The sequence below is a fragment of the Notamacropus eugenii genome, chromosome 1, assembly GCF_028372415.1.
Source record: "Notamacropus eugenii isolate mMacEug1 chromosome 1, mMacEug1.pri_v2, whole genome shotgun sequence".
Lineage (NCBI taxonomy): Eukaryota > Metazoa > Chordata > Mammalia > Diprotodontia > Macropodidae > Notamacropus > Notamacropus eugenii.
Genome location: NC_092872.1, coordinates 41250221 through 41274015, shown reverse-complemented (window position 1 = coordinate 41274015; position 23795 = coordinate 41250221). Strand labels below are relative to the sequence as shown.

Here is a 23795-nt window from a genome sequence, read left to right as displayed (position 1 = left end):
GTGATAATCTTAGAATCATAGAATGTCACATTGAAGATCAGCTAGCCAAGCCCCCATCATTTATGGATGAGAAAAATGAGGCCTAGAACACGAGTTGACTTGTTCAGTGTCACAGAACCAAGGACTGAACTCAGTTGTTCTAAATCCTCACCCAGTGCCTGTTCTAGTTGTGAGAAGAACAATATTCCCCAGTTCATCCCTAATCCAATTTTGTTAATTTTTACTTAAAAAGGTATTGGGACCATTCTTGAGTCTTAATTATTAAGGATACTAAAGGCTCACGTTGGTATGAGGAATTCTGGAGATTTCCTACTGCTTGACTAGTTGATGACAATGGGCAACTCAAGCACGGGAACTTCTGTCAGCTGAATCAACTCAAGGTATCCTTAATGCCTATTTGTATTGAATATCCTTCTGCTATGCTTAAAGTCAATGCCATTTTCACTGCTGAATGAACTACAAATATGTTTTTTCATTATAATATTGAACCTTAACTACCAGGGGACCTGCCTGAGTAACACATAGAAAAGTACCACGTCATGTCACCTAAGTTTGTGTAATATGCTGGTTTCTCACACCATCGATAAAACTGTCTTAATCTCCATTATGTGGAGCTTTTATTGTTCAGTCATTTCAGTTGTGTCCAACTCTTTGTGATCCCATTTAGGTTTTCTTGGCAAAAGTACTGAGATGTATCATTTCCTTCTCTAGTTCATTTTACAGGTGAGGGAAATGGGGCAAATAAGGTTAAATGACTACTCCAGGATCATACAGCTAATAAGTGTCTGGGGCCAGGCTTGAGCTTTAGAAGATGAGTCTTCCTGGTTCCAAGCCCAGAATTCTATCCACTGTGACCTCTAGCAGCACTGTTTTGTGGAACATTCTGGTACAAAAACATTGGGCAGATCTGCTACTAGCCCAATTTAGAGGCAAGGCCAAAGATGAGCACAGTATATCAGGTCTTTTTCTTAGGGACTATTATCCAGACACTTTTCCCAAATCTGTTACCTGTGCAGATGATTTTTTTTAAAGCCTAAGTTTAGAATGTTACATTTTTCCATGTTGAATTTCATAATTCTAGTATTTTTTATCTTTTTTGGATCAGATTCTATTTTCCAGTCTGTTAGGAATTCCTCCCAACTTTGTTATCTGAATGTAGAGGGATGCTCACAATTTCCAGAGTTTATTTATTGACCCTAGGAGGACATAGTTCTTCCCATTGCTAAGAGAAGAATCAGGAGAAGGAGAGGTCTGGTGAAAGATAATAATGTCCACAAGTTCAAGAGGAAGTAAACCCAGGAATCACTTACCAGGCTTGTTCTATCATTTTTGCCCAACCTTGGGAAAATGGGATAGGGTGGTAGCTGAACTACAAAGCAGATGCAGAGTGACTAAAGCCCTCCCCATTGCCAAGAGAAAAAGGAAAAAAAAAAAACTGGTGACATGCATCATTTTCTTCACTTTAATTCTTGGGCTCTCACTGAGCTGTATTACTAGTCTTTGTTTTTTTAAGAAACTCTTTGCTTTCTGGATTTTGTTTGATTTTTTGTTTTGTTTTGTTTTTTTGCCACTGACTTTCAAAGGGACCTATTTTCCCCAAACTTTTGCTTATTGTATTGCTGACATGTATGTGTGCCCTTTGGGGTTAAACACAGCTGAGAGGCAGGCAACTGTGCAGTGAGATACCTAAAAGAAGAACTTTATAGACATGAATAGAGCTGGGGAAAACTCCTTGACAAAATATGGGGGCTTGTAATGAAATAGAAATACACATTATTAGTTTATTTTTTAATCTCCTGAAATCAGAGAGAAAGGCTAACTGAATTGGGACCTAAAGCAATCTAGGCCCAAATGGGTAGCAGCCCGTGTAGAAGAAAAGTAAAGGATCTTCTCTAGGAGGCAGTTTGTCCTGGAGAAGATGTCTCCTTAAACCTGTCTAGGCTTAAGTGTCTACAGAGACATGCCTAAAGGGAAGAGTTCATAGTACACAGTAGGGTCAAGGCCAACTAAGAGGAAATAGCTAGTTCTCTTTATTAATATGCCATCTATGCCTCCATCTAAGTTACTAATAAAAGTTAATAGAACAAGCCCAAAGGCAGAACCCTGTGGCTAGAGGATTCCCTCACATTTGACATGAATCATCTCTTCATGGGTCTGATTGTTTGGTTCTGGATCTGCCTAACTGTGCTACAATCCATCCAGCTTATATGTTTCCATCTTGTCTATAAAGCTATCATGAGAATCTTTGTTACATGCCTTGCTGAAATCTAATTAGTCTATTCCAGTTAGTATTCCCTGAACCTATCAATCCAGTATTCCTTTGTCTAGTGACTTTCAAAAAAAACAACAAAGGTTTGTTATAATTTGTTCTTGATGGATCCATGCTGACCTGTAGTAGCCATTGGTTCCCTTCTAACTAATATACCATTCTTTTTTATAGTATATTCAAGAATTTTGCTAGCATCTTGAAGTCAAGCTCATCAGCTCATCATCAAGCTCATCAGTTTGAAGACTCTAATTTGCTTGCCCATTTTAAAAATTGGAATATTTGCCCATCTCATCATAGGGAGCAAGAAGGAACCTTAAAGATCATTTGCTCCAACTCTCCTCATTTAAGAATTGAGGAAATTGAGAGCTAGAGGTAAGATGACTTGGCCAAGGCCTTATAGGCAAAAAGTGGCAGATCTGGAATTTTCATATGTGTGTGTGTGTGTATGTGTATGCATATGTATATATGTGTATTATATACACACACATGCACACACACACACACACACACACATATATATGTGTATATATATATATATATATATATATGTTTTACAGTTTTTAAAGATCACCCCCAGTTGTTCAGGAATTATATCTACAAGGTTTCTCTTTCTTTCCACCCTTCCACCCCCATCATTAGGGCTTTGCGGCTTGAATTTTTTAAGGGCAGGTAGATGTTGTCTTATCACCTTTTTCCTTATCTGGGATTCTAGTTAACTGTTAACTAGTTTTATGCCTGTGAAGGAGCTTATCATCTAAAGGAGGAGACAAGACACAAACAGGAGAAAATTCAAGTTGACAGTATACATTGCAAGATTGTGATTATATGAGTCCCGGAATATAGTGGAGCACTTATTTTGAAGAGGAAGTTTGAAAAGGAGGAGGTTTAGAGAGACAAAATAATCTCTTTTATAAATGCTTCATTTCTCTGAAACAAAGAAAAAGATTGTGGGTGGCAGTATGATACTCGAAGAAGAGATGTACTGCAAGTGGCAAGAAATACATCACAAGAAGCAAGGTGGGAGGTCAGGTCTAGAGATGTAGATCTGGGACTCATTTTGCTAAGTTAGTAACTTAAGACCTTTTAATCTCCAATTTACACTCCCACCTATCTCCAAAGTGGGGGAGAAGTACCATTGTTATACTTGAAACTAGAGAATTGAAACAGAAAACATGTAATGAATGTGGAACAGTGAAACACTGTCTGAAGTAGGGTTACAAAGGAAACAGAACATTCTTAACTCAATCTATACTTATCTATGATGTACTTTACTTTCTGTAGTCCATTATTTGTGGATTCTTTGCTCCTTTAAAATGTTGAGAATTCTATTTTTCAGTTAATTAAGAAACATTACTTTTGGTCTGTGTCTTCTAGAGATTAACACATTTTTAAAAGGAACCACTTCCTAGCCTTTTAGCTGTGATTAGGCCCATAGAGCAAGAAGATATTTTAAATCCAGGGGTTCTCAATGGCACAAAACACCCCACTCCCCTTTGGCCATATTCTGCTTGAATCCTCTGAGGGTCCCCAGCTGTGATAATCTTTGATGTAATCTAGGGGTAACTTTTGGATCTAATTGTTAGAGTTCTCTTGAAAAAGACTGAACTCAGTAAGGAGTAAAACCTTATGGTGACAGTATCTGTTACACTCCCTTTAGCAGCAGGAGACTGTTAAAGAGTATTATTGGGCTTTGTTAACCCTTCTCTTAAAGCAACTGGGGAAAGGCTTAAATGGAATCTTTATCTTTTCCCAAATGTTCAGAAAGGAAAAACCCAAGCAGTGGAGATATCTATTCCCTTCCCATATGGTGCCATAAAAGATATAGGAGCCACAGACCACTATTATGATGATAACAGAATATAATTCACTGAAGAAAGAAAGCAATAGATGAGAGATCTGTCACTAACTTTTCTGTAGGAGGGCAAAGAGTCAATAAGAGGCCAAAGAATAACCTGTCATGCACATTTTGTTTTTGGGCTACAATTGTGAGCTTCAAGAAAGACTCATACCTACATTCTTTCTTCAAGAAGTGATTAATGAGGTCTTGTACATGGTGAACCCCAAAAGGAGGAACAGGAAGAAGAAAAAATTGAAAATCTTTTAACATATAGGAATTAGCTGGTTAATAATATTAGAGTAATTTAAGAATCAGGTAGCTATATATAGTCAGATCATTGACTGGTTAGGGCAAAGCCAAAAAATAAACATAGAACTACAAAAAAGATAAAGATTAGGAGACAGTGGAGATAATTAAAATAATCTGGCTTACTCAAACAAACCACTAATGCAGGAATAAGAGAAAATGGAAAGATAGATTGCTTTTAAATTATTACCATTTCTGACAGAAGTTTAACAAATGTAATCTCTCTCATGAGGAGTCCAAAAAAGCCCAGAAATCATCTCAGCTAGGAAATACTTGATTTTTTTGCCAAGAAAGGAGACATGAAAGCCAAAAGAGTTACATTGGTTTAAAGTATAAATTCGTTGATAAAATACTGGTACAAGATAATAATTCAGAATAATACAGAATAATTACAGAATGACTGAACTTTCCTACTTCAGCTCAACTGAAAGAGAGAGAGTCTTAGACCTTAACCAAGGGGAAATTCCCCAAAGTTTCTAGTATTGTAAGCTGGAGATAGAAACATGACCTGGTTCCTCAAGATGTTGATTTCTTCCTGGAGATTTTCTCTTCATTTGGGGATCTGAAGAGAGTATTGAACTGCATGTCCTCTCTTATAGCTGGAAGCCAGAAGACCAGCATTTCTCCTCTCCCCAGCTCTCTCCAATTCTATTTTTCATACATGTTTTTAGCATTGAATAATCAGTCTCCATCAAAGAGGGTCTATTGTAGATAGGCATTGAACCACAGGTTACATTCATCTCCTGGGCCAAAAGTCTCTGTATTTACTTGAAAAGATCAACTGTGACAAGTTTAAAACCTATAACTGTACAATATAAACATAAATATCAATTCTTCAAAACAGCAAGAGTGATTTTCCTGGTGTCCCAGGTGATCAATCAACAGTACTATTAAAGCTAAAATAAAGAAAATGCACATTAGCAGTATGTGCAATACACATGACACTATGCGGAGCATTTCCTGAAATGGCAATGTGTTGACAATATGCCTAACTACATAGAGGATATAACACACGTACCTTTCAAAAGTACATGTATATCTATAATACACAATAATAAATATAGCCAACAAAATATATCTATCTAACAAGACAAACCTAGCTAGATGCAACAATAATACTATCAATAGGTCTATATAAAAATACAGCTGAACTAAAAGCTTTAGTGCATGTAATTATTAAAAATTAGTGTATAGATGTTCCTATAGAATAAACATAAAATATAGTCAAATTAGTACAACAGCAAAAAAAAAAGCACATTCAAATGTGCGGTGATTCATGTGTACATCAATAAACATATGCAATTACATGCAAGACACATTTCACATGGGTAATCTCTATTATTGTTGCCTAGATACAAGTGTAACTATATCTTCTGGTTTACTTCTAACATCATAACTTAGCCTAATGACTGGTCTGATGGGTCTAGTTCTCTTGTCACTGACTAATCTCTCTGCTCCTGAACTAGTAGTTGGTATAGGCTGACTATCAGGATAATTATAGAGTGGACCCAAAAGGCAGCTCACATACAAATAGCAGTTTCTGGGCAGTAATGGAGCTGACTCTGGCTTCAATTCTCCAGGCCTGTAATAACGTAGTCTCCTTCACTGGATGCATCACTTTCAGTGCTCACATCAGGGTCAGAAAGTTTTCATATAATTGGTAGACAGTTCCTTTTTCTCAGCTTTCACTGAGGTAAAGTAACCATCAGTTCTCTCTACTTCTTCATTAGCAAGTTTGACTAATTCTCATAAAAGCAAGCAGGAAGTGGTACTCCTGATAACGATCCCCTCCATTCTCTGGGGCTATTTTATAACAAATTGCCTGGTCTCTCCATAACTTTGTCTAGATTAGCTTTCTGTTGGTTAACTAACTTGGCAGATGCTTGAATGACTAGATTTCTCAACAGCACTCTGTCTCCTGGTAGCTTACAATCTCTTTTTAGAATTTTGGAAAGACTGCAATAAGTTTCAATCAATGCTGACGTTCCAGTGAGTATTTAAAACTGGTCATAGCAGAGCCACAGCATCGACTCTTCTGTTGTTGTTAAAAAACTTACTTGGGAAATTTCAGGCTCATCTTGATGTATTCTAGGTATGGATGGTCTTTTCCATTCAAACCACCAAGACCAAGTCCTGTCACAGCCTTTAAAGATGTAATAAGAATATTGGAAAATGATGGTAACTTGAGATCTATTGTCCAGAATAGCATTGCAGTTCACACTCTTAATTTCCATCACCTCTGTAAGAGGTTGAATGAGTCTAAGCTGAATAAACCCAAAAGAAATTGATGATATCAGTGTGACTGTCAGTAGGGCCCAGGATGACCTCCTTCCCTGGCCCTGCTCCACTTTCCTAAAGTTAGGTCAGAAGATTTTAGCTTCTGTATGACCAATGTTGCATTTTCTTTGCTTGTACACCCAACATAAACATGGATATGTAATCTACAACTATAATAGATTGCTAGATCTGATGATGACCTAATGGATTTTTACCTGCATTCTCAGCATCCTCTGTACTTATCTGTGTCAGTCTCTGCATACGTCATTCCACCCTGTGGAAGAATTCAACAGGTTTTTCTCCTTAGTGCAGCACAACATTAGAGACATAATTATCACAAGCTTTTTTGGTCTGCCTTCTTTATATCTCTCAAACATGTTACATATGTATGTACAGACAAATATAGTTATATATGTATGTGTAGATATGTATATATGTATATGTATGTATTTGTGTATAGTACACATATGGTTTATGGTATATGCATTCATGCGAAGTGACATCTGGTTGTGCCTCAGTGAGGTTATTTACTGCTTTTACAGTTGTCCCTCCGAGGCACTCTGTCAGTTTTGTCACTTTGTCTGCTTTGGGGATCTTCCAGTTCCCTGAGGCCCACTCTTTCCTGTCTAAATCAAGTGTTGTCCTGAGGAGTAATGGTTCATGTCCAAAGAAAATGCCAAATTTGGGGCCTGTATTATCTATCTACTACACTATGCATTAAGCCTTACTTATATATGAAGTATAGTACTTGGATTTAATTGTGATATTCAGTTTCTTTATAGAAATGCTTCCTTTGGTTTGTAAAACTCCTACTTCTTTGAGCAATTCGTCTTCAGAGGGTAGACTAATATAACATTCCCAGTAATACCTCTCTACCATAAATTCCTCAGGCATATTTCCATGATCAATATGCTCACAGTGAACTAGAAAAATTTCCTGCTTTGTCTCATCTGCCTTAACATTAGTGGCTTTAATTGTACACTCTTAATCCTTTCATTTTTTCTGCTTATTATCCTTAAGATATCTTTTTTTTCCTTAAGACCTAGGTCTATTCTTAATGTTAGGAGGTCTGTGATTTTAACCTGAAAAAGTAAGATAGTACTACTCAAGGGCCTTAGATCCTGTTGTCTAGTGGTTGTTTCATGTATGCCAACATAAAAAATATTAATGAAATTAATAAATGTACTATATTTCCAGCAATCATAGTTTATTGGATTAGCATACTGTACTTAAGCATAGCAAAATACATGTATTCAAACCATGGAAATAGTACCAGTGATTTTTTTTTATTTATCATATCACAATCAATATAACCATCAATATACATTCAGACTTTTAAGAGATACTCCATATCAATACATTCAGCAACTGCATAATGGTTTTATACACACACACACACACACACACACACACACACACATATACATACACACTCACATAATCAGTCTGAAGAGAAAAATCTTTCCTTCAAAGTAGCTAGCAAAAAACTGTCAGCATACAAACTTAAACTGTAAATCCTTGCTATTTATAGAAAAAAAAAATCTAGTTTAAAGTCACTACAGGTCAGCCAAGGTATAAACAAATATAAGGCAATGGGCTTTTAAAAATTAAGGCTGGGGTTTTTAGAGTTCCTCAGTACGATAGCTTGCCCAGTCTTAGGCTATTCAGGTTAAAAACTCTACTGAAATATAGCCATTCAAAAAATAATGCATTGCTTTGGAAGCAAAAGACTATAGGAGCTCAGAATGGAAAGCATAGAAAGGTTAAAGATTTAAAACAAACTAAAGGAACCCTTATACACACGATTTCTTGCAAAATAAGTAGCCAAGAATTATTACTATATTCTTGTTGATGAACTCCCACATTATAATGTGAGTGTGTTGTGTGTGTGTGTGTGTGTGTGTTGTGTGTGTGTGTGTTGCTCTTCTATCTTATGTGAGTTTACATGGGACTAGTCTCCTTCGTCCACTCTTCTCCAAGGCAAACTTTGATTCCTACCAGGAGCAGAAGCACTAAGTTGAGGCCAGAAGCTGGCCGCTCTTCCATTCTGCTTGCATAGATGGAGTCCCATCTAAAATTACATTTATTTGCTCCCCTCCCTAAATATTGTTAGTCTAAGAGAAATCATATTTAGGTTCAAGCTAAGCTCCTCATAACTTTCTCACAACAGAGAAGAAATATCCCTGGCTATCTATCCAAGGTTTGACTGTCTTCTCATTAAACATTTGTACAATGAATGCATGTAGCAAATAGCAAGTAAATCCATTTATCCAAGCCAATAATAAATAGAAGTCAGAGAAGACATAAAAATGAGAATATAATAATAAAAATACACAGAGTAAATGAGCTTTCATGATGGTGATCAAGATGTCTCAGTTCATGTAAGAGGACTCTCTAGTCCTAGATCTTACCCAAAGAGAAATGCTTTGAAATCTTTGATAGTATGCTGGAGAGAGAGACATGGCCAAGACACTGGCTCCTTTACATGCCAGCTTCTTTCCTAGAATCTTCCTAATTTTAAGTCAGTTTGCTGCCTGGCACCAATTCAAGTGAATTGGTGGTGGTCAGCCTGTTTCTGAAAATACATGATTTTATGGAATGTAGGGGCCTGACTCTACACTCATTCATGGATATCCTGTATATCTTGTTTGCTGACTATATAAGTGGACCATTTGTATGACTACTGAGCCATACAAAGTGCGTACAAAAAGCTCCAGCAGAAAAACTCATTCTCTTTTCTTCCTGATGGCCTTGAGGTCTAAGGATGACTTTCTGATTTTTAGAGAGTTTAGGGAGGGAGGTGATCTTCCTCCTCTAACAAGCCAATCCATGAGTGTATGGTTTCCCAGAGAAACCCTTGTCTCATATGGGGCCACCTCTTGCTTGTGTCTTCTTTTCCTTTGCTCCATGTCTTTGTGAGATAATGACAGGCTAAAGAATCCCTAGGGGTGCAGAAACTGGAGTTCATACCAGAGTTTGCTGGTCCTCCAACCCAGAGAGGAATGGAGCCTGGGACCCAAGACATTGTGTCCTGAAAGCAAGGAAAAGACTTTGTCTATTAACAATGCTGCAGTTTGAAATGAATTTGGTAGGATGAATCAATGCCTTGCAGCCATCACTTTAAATCTCAGCACACACTCCCTAGGATTCCAGGGCTATCTTTACGTGTTTGTCCTTGTATTTTCTTAGTGAATATTCTTAAGTGGTGTCCATTGTTCATTGATTGATATTAAGGAGATGTTAGGTGCTAAGCATTAGTATCAATGATATAGAGGACAAATAATTGGTGATTGATATTGGGGGTAAATGGGAACGATGATTCAATCCAGTAGCATTAGAAAAACTCCAAACCCCTTAAGGTGACCCCAATAGGTACAGTTTTGTTCTATTGCCCCCTGTAATTCAATTCAATATTTCATTAGATATTTAGATACTATGCTATTTGGCACATATATACTTTAAGTATTTATATCATTTAACTGTTTAGGTTTAACTATCTCATTGAATAATTTAATAAATAATTCAATAAAATGGAAGTACTTTTTTTTTTTTTACTCTGGCATTATGATTGCTAACCTTTGCTTTTTTTGAGTCTGCATGAAACACATTAAATTCTGAAGGGGCTCCTCATTTTAAACATATTTTTGAGAAATGACTCTGGGGAGAAGCTGACATGTAAAGGAACTGGTTGTCTTAGATCATGTCTCTCTCTCCAGCATACTTCTCTAGATATTTTAAGGCATTTCTCTTTGGGTGAGATCTAAAACTAGAGAGTCCTCTCAGTAGAGAGATATCTCAACCCCATCATGAGATCTCACATTGTTGGAGTGACAATGTTGCTGGATTTTGATTTCTAATCATTCTACTATCCTCTTCCATTTTAGTGAGGAGTTCATTCCATTCATCATAGTACAGCAGATAGAAACTTGGTCTTCAAGCCAAGAAAACCTGGGCATACAACTTGCCTCTGACTTACACTGGCTGCATGGACCTAACCTTTCTTTTTTTAAAAATCATCTTTATCTCATCCTTTTAAAATTCCATTTTGCATATGCTTTATAATGTACATGTTAGCTCAGTAGTACATGCATATTATTCAGAAACAAATATATAGATATTGAGGGGGTACTCAACATATTTCTGCTAAATGGTATGTAATCAAAACAGTTTAGTGGTCATTGCTCTGATTCATCTTACATGTTGCCTAGATGCATTCTCTAGTCATACATATGTATACAAACACTTGAGAACATAAATTTTAGTAGTGACTCCTATCTTGGATTTTATTTCCTATCACTTTCTATGTATCTCATTTACTGTTCTTCCTATGGTTGAAACTACTCTTGATGGAAGTGTTTGTGTGTGTGTGTGTATATGTGTGTGTGTGGTTTTCTCTTACCATCACCTCAGACACATACACACACACACCCATGCACATATGCACGCACACATCTAAAGGCTTTTTGATTGATTAAATTCATAAGTCACTAGGGCTAAGCAAATACCTTTTGGTCTGACTTTGTTATGTATATTCAATCATTCAATCCCTGTTCAGAAGATGCCCATTACTAGGTTTTAATTCATATAACAGAATGTCACATCCCATTCATGACATTATGTAAGTCATCTCATTACTTTTTATGTCAGCTTTTCTTTCCTACATCCCATACCTCCAATGCGAACAAATGGTTAAAACATAACCTATGCCTCTAAGGTTTTCAATTTCTTGTCCAAGATCTCATGATCTTTGCAAATACTTTATAGGTTCCTTATAGAAATATGTTTTGAGCCCAAAATAATCACTAGAAGTGAATAGCAAGCATCTGTTTTGACACATCTTGGGTGGTTATCTATAATGTCTTGGACATATGACCTGGAAAGACAATGATACTCTCATTATTATTATGTCAAGCTACTTCCATACTCCTCAGCAGGGAACTGACAATCATCATCATTCTTATCTTTTTTTTCCTTTTAATCCTTCCTAGATGATTTATCAACTGAAAGCACATAAAGATCTATTTTTCTTTCTTCTTTAGTGTTGAACTTTACTCAGATTTTGAATTGAAAAGTATCTCAACATATATATAAAATTTAATTCAGATTCTCACATTCTTACTAGTAAACTCAAGACCAAACTTGCAGGTCATTTTTTTTTTTTTTTTTTTTTTTGCGAACTTGCCCTATTGATATCTTGCTTGATTTGGAGTAGAGGAAGAGTAATTTCAAAAAATTCTCATCTTTTTTTCCAGCAGCATAGCTAGAAGTTTTGAAACCCTCAGCAAAATTTTCAGAAAGAACTCCTTTTTTACTTGTAAAATTCACAGTTCTCCAGCACTCCTTACTAAATATAGGTACTGTTTTTGGAGTGTTTCTATCTAAGGAGAGAGAAGGTAACTGTCCCTTTCTCTGCCTTCACTTTAACCTGATCCCTCACTATGAGAAGCTGAAGGCAGCATATTATACTAGAGAAATGTACAAACTTTGAAGTCAGAAGATCTAGATTTGAAATCCAGCTCTGATATCTACAACCTGTTTGACCTTGGGCAATTTACATGATCTCTCTGATTTCAGTTTCCTCATTTATGAAATATGGAAGTGGTATTAGTTAATATCTAAGGTTTTTTCCATCACAATTGTAACATTCATTTTTAAAACTTTGAGTCCCAAATTCTCCCTCTTCCTCCTTTCCCACCTCCCACCCCCGTTGAGATAGCAAGCAATTCGGTATAGGTTATACATGTGTAGTCATGCAAAACAGTTCCATAATAGTCATGTTGTGAAAGAAAACATAGACAAAAGAAAAATCTTCAAGAAAAATAAAGTTAAAAAAAGTATGCTTTAATATGCATTCAGGCACCATCAGTTCTTTCTTCAGGGATAGTTAACATTTTTCATCATAAGTTCTTCAGAGCTGTCTTGGATTGTTGAATTGCTGAGAATAGCTAAATCATTCACAGCTGATCATCCTGCGATACTGCATTTACCTTGTGAATAGTACATTTCAGTTTGCATCAGCTCATATAAGTCTTTCCAGATTTCTCTGAGAGCATCCTGCTTATCATTTCTATTTATTTCACTATTTCACAGATATGAGACATCATATGTTGGGGTATTCTGTCCCCTCAAACAGATCACAAAACTCTCAGTGTCAATAGATAGTATGATGAATTTCTGCCTGTGCTGTGCCCAAAGGAAGGTAAATTTTGATCTACTGAAACCTTGAAAAGTATCATGGGGTTTACTGCTAGATTTTTTTTCCCCATCAACCTAACTTTTCACTTAACCTCCCAGTGAAGGAATTGAAATTTACTGATTCATTGAATTAATTGATTGTTTCTTCTTTGCTTTTCACCATTAGAGTCACAGCACCATGCTCATCCATGATAGGAGTGGCTATGGTACAGAATCAGCCCTGGTGCTTCTAGTTTATGAGATAAGGGAAGTGAACTGGAAAAGGAACCTGTTGGGTTCAGGCAAGCATGATTTTTTGGACACTTACTAGGAAAGACCATGATGGCACCAAGTGATGAGTAACTCTTCAATCATACTTTAATAAGGCACAGAGAGTACAGAGGCAGCCAGAATGGCCAGTACAGAGGCAGATGGTATGGGGATGGGGAATGGTATGGTGGAGGGAGCTGGACAATATGGAGAAAAGAATAGGAAGGAAGAGGGGAATAAAGTCATGTAACTGAGGATTGGAGTTGAGAGCACTCAGGCAGCATGAACTCATGGCAGGTAGAGGAGTGCTAGAGGGGTAGGAGTTTGAAGTGCCCATTTTTATAGGGTTTTGGTGGAGGGGGATGGACTCAGTTCATTAACATATCAAGGTCATCTCAAAGTCAACTTCATCTTAGAGTTAGTTCATTTGCGTAACATGTTGTTGATTTTACCGTGTATGTCTGGAGCTTATCTGCAGCTTACAGACCAAGAGCAGTTAGCAGAACCTAAGAACTCTTATATTAAGACCTATATGTCTTCCTCTAATTTAGACATAATCTCAAAATGTGGCCTCAATTAATTTATGAGGTAGTTGCCAGAGGTTCCTACACTCACCTAATTTATGAGATAGTTTGTAAGTAACTGTTATGCTCTCTTAATTTATGGGACAGTTTGTAAGAGACTTCTATGTTGCCCTTTTGCAATCCTAGTTGCTACTATTACTTACTTCCTACTACCTTATACTAGATACTTATAAACCTAGTATACTAACAGGGGTAGTCAGGTGGATCGGAACAAGATACAATTTCAATCTAGCAACTTCTCTAAGGCTATTGATTTTAGAGTAAGTGTCAATCTGCATTGTCAGAGGGATGTCTCTTGCTTTACAATACCCTACACCAATGAAATCAGTCACTGTTCCTATCCTTCATCCCATTTACATTTAGCTATGATTTCTAATTGTATATTTACTCTGTGCCTCTCTTTGCTCCCATTTCCCTCTTTACAAAGAAGATGGTAAAAGAGAAAGTGATCAACGCTAGTAATCTGTAATTGAAGTCATTTGCTGTTGCCCTATTGCTCTTGGTCTTTTCCCCTTAACCAACTATGATTGCTACTTCTTATCGTTTCTTTGTGTCCTTTTAATTCCACCCCACCTGCCATGATACACACTCCAAAGTTGAGATTTGTTTTGTTTGTGTCTGTTTTGTTCATGGCCCTCCCTCTTAAGGAGGCCCCCCACTTTCCTTCTTCCTCCCCCTGCCTGTTTCCCTGTCGAGTTTCAATACCTAATTGTGTATTGTTTGGGAATATGTGTGTAAGCACATTGTCAAATCTAGGTAAGAGTGAAGTTTCTGTGATATCTGCTTCTCTTAGTCCTTCCTCCGTGATTGTATACTCTTATGCACCCCAGTTATGCAAAGTAGTAAATTTTACTTGCTTCTTTCTTATTTTGTCCCTAATCTTTTCAAACCACTCTTTCTTTCCTAACTTAAGACTATAAAAAGAGAAAAAAAATACCACTAGACACCTTATTTTTCTTATTTAACTCCTTCTGTGATCCATGAAGACATTAGGATCCTGTTATAAAGTAAACACTTCATCATCATTCAACCCCTTGCAATTGCCCGCATTTATTCAGCTTTCTAGGTTCCTCTTGACTCCTGTGTTTGCATTTCAAAGTCTGAATGCAGCTCTTAGATTTTCCTCAGGAATGCTTGAAGTGCTTGGGTAGTTCTTTCTACCTTCTATTCTAACCTACTTATTTGCCTCCCAAATGTTTACTCTAGGTTTGTATTTTTGTTTAAAATTTCACTTCTTAAACGTTGCTTCATTTATTCCAGGTTCTCCTGTTGTCCTCCTCCTGTTCTCCCCATCTGAGGTTCTTTTATAATTGTTATGGAGTTTTGGGTATACCTTGTGTATGTTTCATGATCTATAATAGTTCTTCCTAGTATTTGGTATCTTCTGTTTACTCATGTTCCCAGCCTTCATTCAGGACAGCTAGGTGGCACAGTGGATGAGTGCCAGGCCTGCAGTCAGAAAAACTCATATTCCTGACTTCAGATTTGGTCTCAGACACTTTCTAGGTATGTGACTTTTTATCATCTCAAAAATACTGTTTGTTAAATGGGATGATGACCCTCTGGGAGAGGAGGAAGGAGGAATACTTGGGATAACTATGGTGATATAAGAAATAGAGGAAATCAGCAAAAATTTATTTAAAAATAAAATAAATGAATGAATGAATAAATAAAAATAAAATAATATGAGGGGGTTGGAGCCTGGGGACTCTTCCAGTTGTAAATCTTTGATTTTATGATCTTGCCTTTTTTATTTTTACTCATTTTCCTTCTTTGTTTGTTAGGTTTTTTTGGTGAGCTAAGTTTTTGTTCTTATTTTTCTCTTTGGCCCTTTGGTCCTCTGCCTTGCCCTTGTATTCCCAGTTACTTTTCTCTTTTTTCCCTCTACACTTTTTAGATCTACTTCTTTCTGTTGCACAAACCCCCAAGGCTGGACATACTCATCTTTCTTGATCTGGGGAACTCCAGCTATGTTCTTCTCACTGTAGAAAGAGAGAAGTGGCCCTCAAATGGTGTTTAAAACCCTGTTACTCAGGAAGGAATGCTCTTTCCCTTTAGTCCACTTCTACCCTCTGCTTCCTCCATGTTCTTTCTGGATGGCTGAGAAGAATCAGGATCTATCATCTTTTCTGGGATGCAGAAAGGATTTCAACTGATTCCCTTCTGTGGGAGGATGGCAGGGATGATGAATTGGACCATGAAACACAGGACTGTGAGTGCTTGTGCTGCCTGTGTTACCTGGCATTTAGAATAAGGGGGAATGCAAAGTAGGAGCTTGGAGGATTTATGCTTTCTAATGTTATTTCATGAGGTTTTGTTTTTTTTTTTTTTTAGTTTATATAGTTTTTCTGACTTCTTATCTTATGGATTCAACCTGAGTAATTGTATGTCTGATTCATGATTCCTTTATTTTGGAGGTGTATAGAGAAGTCTGCAGGAAGCAATTACTCCTCTATTATCCTAATCACATGGTTCCATATTTTGTGATACATATTATATTTGTTATTATTGTTATATATTACATATATATAAAATTAATTCCCATATTATATATTTATTTGTATATACACATATGAATGCATTTTATTACTTTTATAAAGCAAATTATAAACTAGCTGTTTGTTTAAGGCGGGGTCTAATCTAGTGTTTTACCTTAGAGGGGTTATCACAATCTAGGTATTCAAATCCACAGACTTTAATGGAGTTCAAATTAATTGATTAGATAAATGATTAGAGAAAAGGTAATTTCTAGTGAGCACATTATTTTTGCATAAATGAATGTTGATTTCACAGATGTGAGAAAACTCACTTTTACCACTAAGTGAAATATTCCCACTTAAATATTGATTACATTATTAATTTGATCAATAAATATTTTTCATGGTTAAAGGAAATCTGAATTCAAATCTGGTGTTGTTTAAATTATCAAACATTCTAACTTATTATTATGTAGTATGCAATACCTTCACAAAACCTACTATGATATCTCATTGTTCTGTGCAGATGACCATGGACAAGTCACTTAACCTCTCAGTGTCACGGGCAGTATCAAGATGAGTTGCAAAACAGTTGCTGGTAGTTTGGTAGCTTGAGGGCAGGTAAAGTAGAATCTTTTGTTATTTCTGTTTATACCAAGAACTATAATGCCTCTGAATAATGTGATTAAGGAGGATCTTTCCCACTCATTGTTGGGCCTGGGAAGATTTGTAGGAAGGTCCCCACCTTTTGTTAATGAGGCATTGGTTCTCTAAGGATGTGATGCCCTCTGGCTCTAAAAAGTGTATAAAGACTCTGAGATACAGTTTTTCTTTGGTGCTTAGTTTTTGGAAGAAGCTTTGTGTGCCAGATGAGACTTTGGGAAGCTGTTTAGGAGCACTTCCCACCTCCCTTCACGGCCCCATCCCCTTTGAAAACCCAGATATTGGTGCTTCCCTCTCTGGCAACTATGGTCAGACAGTTGGACCTGTCTATTGGTTTTTGATATATGTATTGATTATGGTCAGACAGAGGAAGTCATGCCTGTTGATCTTTGATTTCTCTGTATTTTGTCTGAAGTTCAGGGTACTGACTCCCCTAGACTAGGTGAATGATATATGTGCTTGATTAAAGTGATTTTTAACTCCTCAGAAACTGCATTTCCTTTTAGGAATGTAGATCTAAGAACCTGTGATAGCAGGCCTCCCTATGTATGTCAGGGTGCTTACTGATACAGGTAGATGGCATTTTCTCACCAGGAGTTCCCTCTACCAATAAAATCACAGGTTTGGATGAACAAACAAAGGTTCCCTAGCATTGAATCTGGTGCATAGTAAAACCTTAAAAATAATTATTGAATTGAATTGAATGTTATGTATTTGAACAATTTAATGGGAGAACTGAAGGGAGGTAATGTCACCTTATCCTTCATTTTCCAAATGGGGAAACAGATCTCAAACAGGAAATAATTTCTGTAAGGTCAGATGGCTAATAAATGTTAGAATCAGGTATAAAATTCAGTTACCTCTTCGTGTAGTATGCTTTATGCTCCTCCTCACATAAAATCTAATACTATGCATGGTAAATATCAATGAAGTATGAAAGCATATTCATATTATACTTTAAATTATGGTATTCCTGGAAAAGATCTGATAAGTCATATAATATAGAAACAATATTGAAGAAGAGGAAATAAACCTGATATTGTAATGATTCCTTTCTTCAGGACATATAAGCATTTATAGGAATAAATAACTGAAATGTCTGAAGCAAAAGCTAACTGCCTATTCAAGATTATCATAGAAAATATAACCAGAATCCGAAACATGCAAATTAAAGCTTTCATAAATGAATTTTATTGACTCCCAACAACCCCCAAAAAAATCAACCATAAAAGAGAGTCTGTTTTCAAATAAACAGGTGTCAGAATTTTTGTGCATGTATTTGGGAAGTCCTAGAATGTCATAACACTGCTTCAGTGTGGTTACAGGAAGAGACAACTTGTACAGATGGAATCATGGAAATGTCACCTACTGAAATAACTAAACAGGAGGTTCCTGGGGAAATCAGAGCATTAGAAAGTATCATTCCCTAATTTATTGAAGAATTTTTGGTACAGGAATCTCATAACAATAGGCACACATTAGGGCTGACTGAGCAAATTAGAGGCATCTATGCTTGATTCCATGATACCTAAAAACATTATGAAATCTTATCAATCAACCAACAACTATTCATTCCAAATATCTTGATACATCTTGCTGTGTGCTCCTGTCTTTGTCTACCTTATCCCCAACTGAGATAGCATTCTCTTTTGGACCAGAAACCATGCCGTTCTGTAAGCTTTGGAGCTCTGTCCTTGGACTAAGCTGAGTTTGACTGGTTCACCTGAGTATGTGTAACTTTCCTCAGGCTGTGTTTCATATCCATAACCTCCCCACCCCTCTTAGACATCTTAGAAGTATGGCCTTTTGGTCCACCTTGTGTACTACTTGTCCTCTACCTCCTTTTATCCACCTCTTTCCATCTCCTGTTTTGACAATGGTAATGAGATCAGGTGCCTACAATTGCTGTTGAAAAAAGATGTGCAATAAATTCCACAAGACTTCATTCACCAACCTGGGGACCAAAATTCTCTTCCCTGGCTATCACTTCCCCAATATCTATTTTCTCTCCTTATTAAAATTAAACTCCAAGATTTCAGGGGACAGACAATTTAAAAAAATATATATTTTAATAGCTCTTTCATATAATTAGTTTCCTTTGTAATCCTATATTTTATATTTTATGCATTTAAAAACCTTATTATGAGAATCGGCCCATAAGGCTTAAACCTGCCAAAGGGATCCAAGACACAGGGAAGGTTAAGAATCCCTGCTCTAATCCAACTTCCTCATTTTATAGATGAGGAAATTGAGGTGGAAAGAGGCTGGGTGACATACCTGGTCAAAGACACTCAGTAAATGATAGAGAATACCAATCTAAGTTCTCTAAATATAAGGCCAGAGCTCTTTTCACTATGCTACTCAGTCAAAAGATGACACAAAACGCAGACAAATATAAACTACAAAACTGACAATTCCTCTGGTATAGTTGGTAGATAGGAAAGGAAGTATTTTCCAATCTACATACATTCAATCTGGAAGGACTGTCAGCTCTATTCATCAGCCCATGAAAAAGGTATAAGAAATATCTCTGAAAATGGAAGCCATCTACAGAGATCTCCAGTTGTATGTGATAATTGTTCCTTTGTCTTTTAGAAATACTAAAAAGGATAATACTGTTAATTAATGGTGAATCATGCTTTGGTGATCTATTCATATTCTCTGGCATGTTGCTGTGGAGGTGGTAAGCAATGAAGTGTTGATAGCTATATTGAATCAACTTGGAAAGGGATTAAGCATCTCAGCATGACAACAAATATGTATTTTCTTGTTATAGAAACAGATCAGTCTCCTGTTTAAGAGCCTACCATGGCCTTTTATATTGATTCCAAACTACCCTGCTTAATTTTCAAAGTCTTCTACCAATTCACACCCTACCCTCCTCCATTTACCCACCAGATTTCTCATTACTTCTTTTATATATATTCTTCTCCAGCCAAGAAAATCCATTTGCCATCCCCCTCACTTCACTTGTTTATTCCCATCTCCCAGCTTTTATACATGCCTTTTATCCTCTCTTATTTTAAAAGTTGTCTTATAAAAAATCATTTCTTCCACTCTGATTAACACCACCCACCTGTCCACTGTTCTTCAATCATTACTTTGCTCATTAAAAGACAGCACATACAGAGACACATAAACCAGCCATGTGGTATAGTGAAAAGAACACTGGATTAGAAACTAGAAGACCAAGCTTCTAGCCCTAGTTCTCTCTTTGACTATGTAACTTTGGGCAACCAACTTCTTTCTGGGTCTCAGTTTCTTAACTAGCTTGCTATATGAGGTCCAGCAAACTAAAAAAGCATAGTAACAGACATTTGGAGAAACAACTCTGGGAATAATGTGAGAAGGTATATGTGACTGGGATTGGTTTGGGGAGATTTCTGAGAAGAAAATGAGAAAGACTCAAAGTTTTAGAGGAGCTGATATATTCTACATCTTGAGGAAGAGAAAGAGGTGGAGGAACTTCTATACTCCCCAGAGTCAGAATCTAGGGAGATTATAAGATGCTGGTAATGTGGATGGTACTGTGAACTCCTTCTGGGTAGGTGAGACAATCCCTTGCAGATATTATCCTCCCCAAGGAAGCCACATATAGGGAGAAGTATCTATGAACTGTCCTCTCCCATATCTAAACAGAAAGTTTTCATGTTCTCTGAACTCAGAGGATACACTGGTTGTCATTCTTTCGCTGTGTTGACCAATTCCTATCTACCTACTCCCCAATGAGTGGTCTACTCACTGCCCCCTTGTTATGTTCTAATACTTCTTCTTTGATTTACAAAAACTATTTAATACATTGCCCTTGGATCTGTAATCATTTAGGAAGTGCAGGAGGTTGGGGGGCAGAGCAGAGATCTAGTTGGTCAAAAATGTAAAAAAGTACTACTCAGTTCTGAAGATAGCCCCTCCATCAAAATGCCAGGGAAGACAATGAGTTGCCCCAGGGAATACTTTCTGAGTGCTTTGCCCAATGCACAGTTTTAAGCTAGCTCATGGTAGAATGAGAGAAAGATAAATGTTAGCTTATAGCAAGATAGATGGTAAGGCCTAGAGGATCTCAGGAGGCATTGGTGAAGCCAATGGTAAGCTGAGTGCTCCTTTTGGTGTTTAGTTGTTTTGGTTGTTTCTGACCCTTCATGACCCCATTTGGGGTTTTCTTGACAAACATACTGGAGAAATGCTTTGCCCTTTTCTTCTTCAGCTCATTTTATAGATGAAGAAACTGAGACAAACAGGGCTAAGTGACTTGCCCAGAGCCACACAACTAGTAAGTGTTTGAGGCCAGATTTGAAAACAGGAAGATGAATCTTCCTGACTTTAGACCCAGCACACTTAACAGATGAATGTTGTCTTCCATCTCTGTCTCTGTCTCTGTCTCTGTCTCTGTCTCTGTCTCTCTGTCTCTCTGTCTCTGTCTCTGTCTCTGTCTCTCTCTGTCTCTCTCTCTCTATCTCTTTCACATACACACACACACACACACACACACACACACACACACACACACACACACACACACACACACACGGCGTGGTTGACTTCGACCTCATTCAAGAAGCCCAAACAAAGGGCAAGCAATTTATGGGTGTGTTCTGAGAAAGCCTGGGCCAAGGAAGGTGAAAGGTAATCAGGTGGTGGAAGCTCTTCTTAGGGCTGCCAGTCATGGAATAACCCACGGCAAGATGAAGGGGAAAATGAAGGAGCTAAGGGAATAGGATGCCTGTCCCACCTAATGCTGTGTCTTTGATTTACTTCACAGTAAGGACCCAGTCCCAGACATAAATTAACCAGTAATGATCTTGTCTTCCTTGAGGACATAGCACTGGCTCCAAACACTCAATAAAAGGAAACCTGAATGAAAGAAGACTCTCAGAGACTGGAAAAATGTAAAGAAGCAGACAGTATTCTGGAAGGTCTGTAGACAGATTAGTAAAAAGTGGAAGTACTTGAAAAGATGAGGAAAGAGGGGTACATTAATAGGGATGCAGTCCCCAAAGAATGTCACAGGAAGTATGGCACTAAAGAGGATCGTCCTCTTCTGTGTTCTGAAACCACACACCCAGTTCCATTGGCAAAGTCAAACAATTATCCTTTGGAGATAAGGGTCCACTGGAGATAAGAATCCAGGCTTTTCACGAGCTTCCACTACCCTTCTACCAAAGTGGGAAGAGGATGTCTAAGTCATTTCTTCTTCCCTCAGTCCCACTGTAGCAAAAATACAGTAGGAGCCTTTCTCCCATCCTACTTGATCCTAGGAATAGGGCCTGGGTATGGGCAGCCCCCAACTTTTTAAACCTCTGCATTGGGATGGGATGGGTACCTAGATACAAGAATTGAGAAAAGTAGGTGTTGGTGTTGCTGTGAACTTGGGTTCAAGCCCTCAACCTAAGTAGATCGTCCTGGGCATTGGTAGTTGGGTAGAAAAGGATAGCTGGGACTCATGGAACTACAATACACTAGCTTCTAAAGATTACAATGGCAGCATGGGGTCTTAACCCACCTCCTACAGAGTGAGGCTAGAGGGTGTATTTGATCAACATGAGGGTTCACTGAAACTATAAACTACTGATGCTATTTCATTCCCTTTTCATAAGAACTCTGGTACATTTACTTCTTATACAGGATGAGGAAAAGGGTATTGTTTCCATCATCTAGGTGCATCAAAGGACAGGGTATATGAGGGCTCCATTTACTTCTCAATGTTAAGATAGCTAATTAATGTAACTAAATAATAAATAATGATAATTTGCCCCCCTTTGCCACTACCTTTGCAGATGCTGGGTGAAGAAGAGACAAAGGTTCACAAAGGTGCACATTGGACTGGTTCTGGTTGATGAAGATGTCTTAAACTACCATCTTCATGACCTTCAAGCCTTGTGGAGGATTCTAGTCTTTTCCCGAGTTCTGTTTGGAGCCAGGCCTTATTCACTATCAGCAAAAGAAGGGGGAGACCTGGGCGTCTGGGTAGAAGTGTAAATCTGAAGCCTGTGAGAGGAGAAGGGTATTTTGCAATTCAGCCTGCCTCAACCACACAATATTCCATGGTAGAGTTATGTAAGTTCATATCCCACTATATCAGCATTACATATTGTGAACCTGTTACTACTCTATAATTCTCTTTGACACATACATGGTTAACACAAGAAGAAACAACACAAAATTACTGCACTCATAATCTACTTTTGCATTTTAAAAAGACAACTCTCTGAGTACCCAGAGGCTGCACACCGTATTTACTGACTGTCATGGTTATCCTTACACAGTTACTGCTCCCCAAAATTTGGACCTTTGAAATAAAAATGTGAACATTAGGAATTTGTTTTTCTGGGATTTCTAGTCATTCCTTAAAATTCATAGATCATTGTTATACTTATGTGTTGTTGCTTTTAAAGCTAATCTCATCTCTTTTGTTTTTTATTCTGGACCTATTATTTTATCCAGTTCAGAACCCCCGGTGAAGAAACATATTCTATTAATGCAAATCAACAACAATTCTGCATTTTATAGTCTTAGAGAATTACTTGGGGGCACTGTCAGGTTAAAAGATGTGTCTATCTTCCCATAGGCTATATGTGTCAGAGGTTAGCCATGTCAGCTCTCTAACCACTATGTTGTATTCTACCTCATATGTAGGGAACTCCTCCATTGGTTCAGACCACAACTAGAATCACAGATTCTCAGGGTTGGAAAGCACTTGAGGTGACATCTCTTTTAGCCCTTTTCTGAATGAGAATCCTCTCTGTAACACATCTGACAACATACTCAGTCTTTACTTGAACACCTCAAATAAAAAGGAACTATCTCTCAAGGCAATGCATTCTATTTTGGGACAGCTCTAATTGTTTGGATACCTTTATATTAAGCCTAAATTTTATTTCTTCCCACTTCTACCCATTGCTCCTGGTTCTGTCTTGTAGGTATAAACAAATAAAATCCAG

At 37.4% G+C, this 23795-nt stretch overlaps 1 long non-coding RNA gene across 2 annotated transcripts; it reads left to right on the top strand.

The window, feature by feature from the left end:
• On the top strand, nt 1-23158 carry LOC140522633 (uncharacterized). Of its 2 annotated transcripts, none has more exons than XR_011973359.1 (5): nt 1-380; nt 2441-2641; nt 16721-16815; nt 21617-21770; nt 22632-23158. It is a non-coding gene; the product is annotated as an uncharacterized lncRNA (long non-coding RNA). The 2 variants fall into 2 exon arrangements; XR_011973358.1 differs by lacking the exon at nt 1-380 and adding an exon at nt 872-959.
• The last annotated feature ends 637 nt before the right edge of the window (nt 23159-23795 follow it).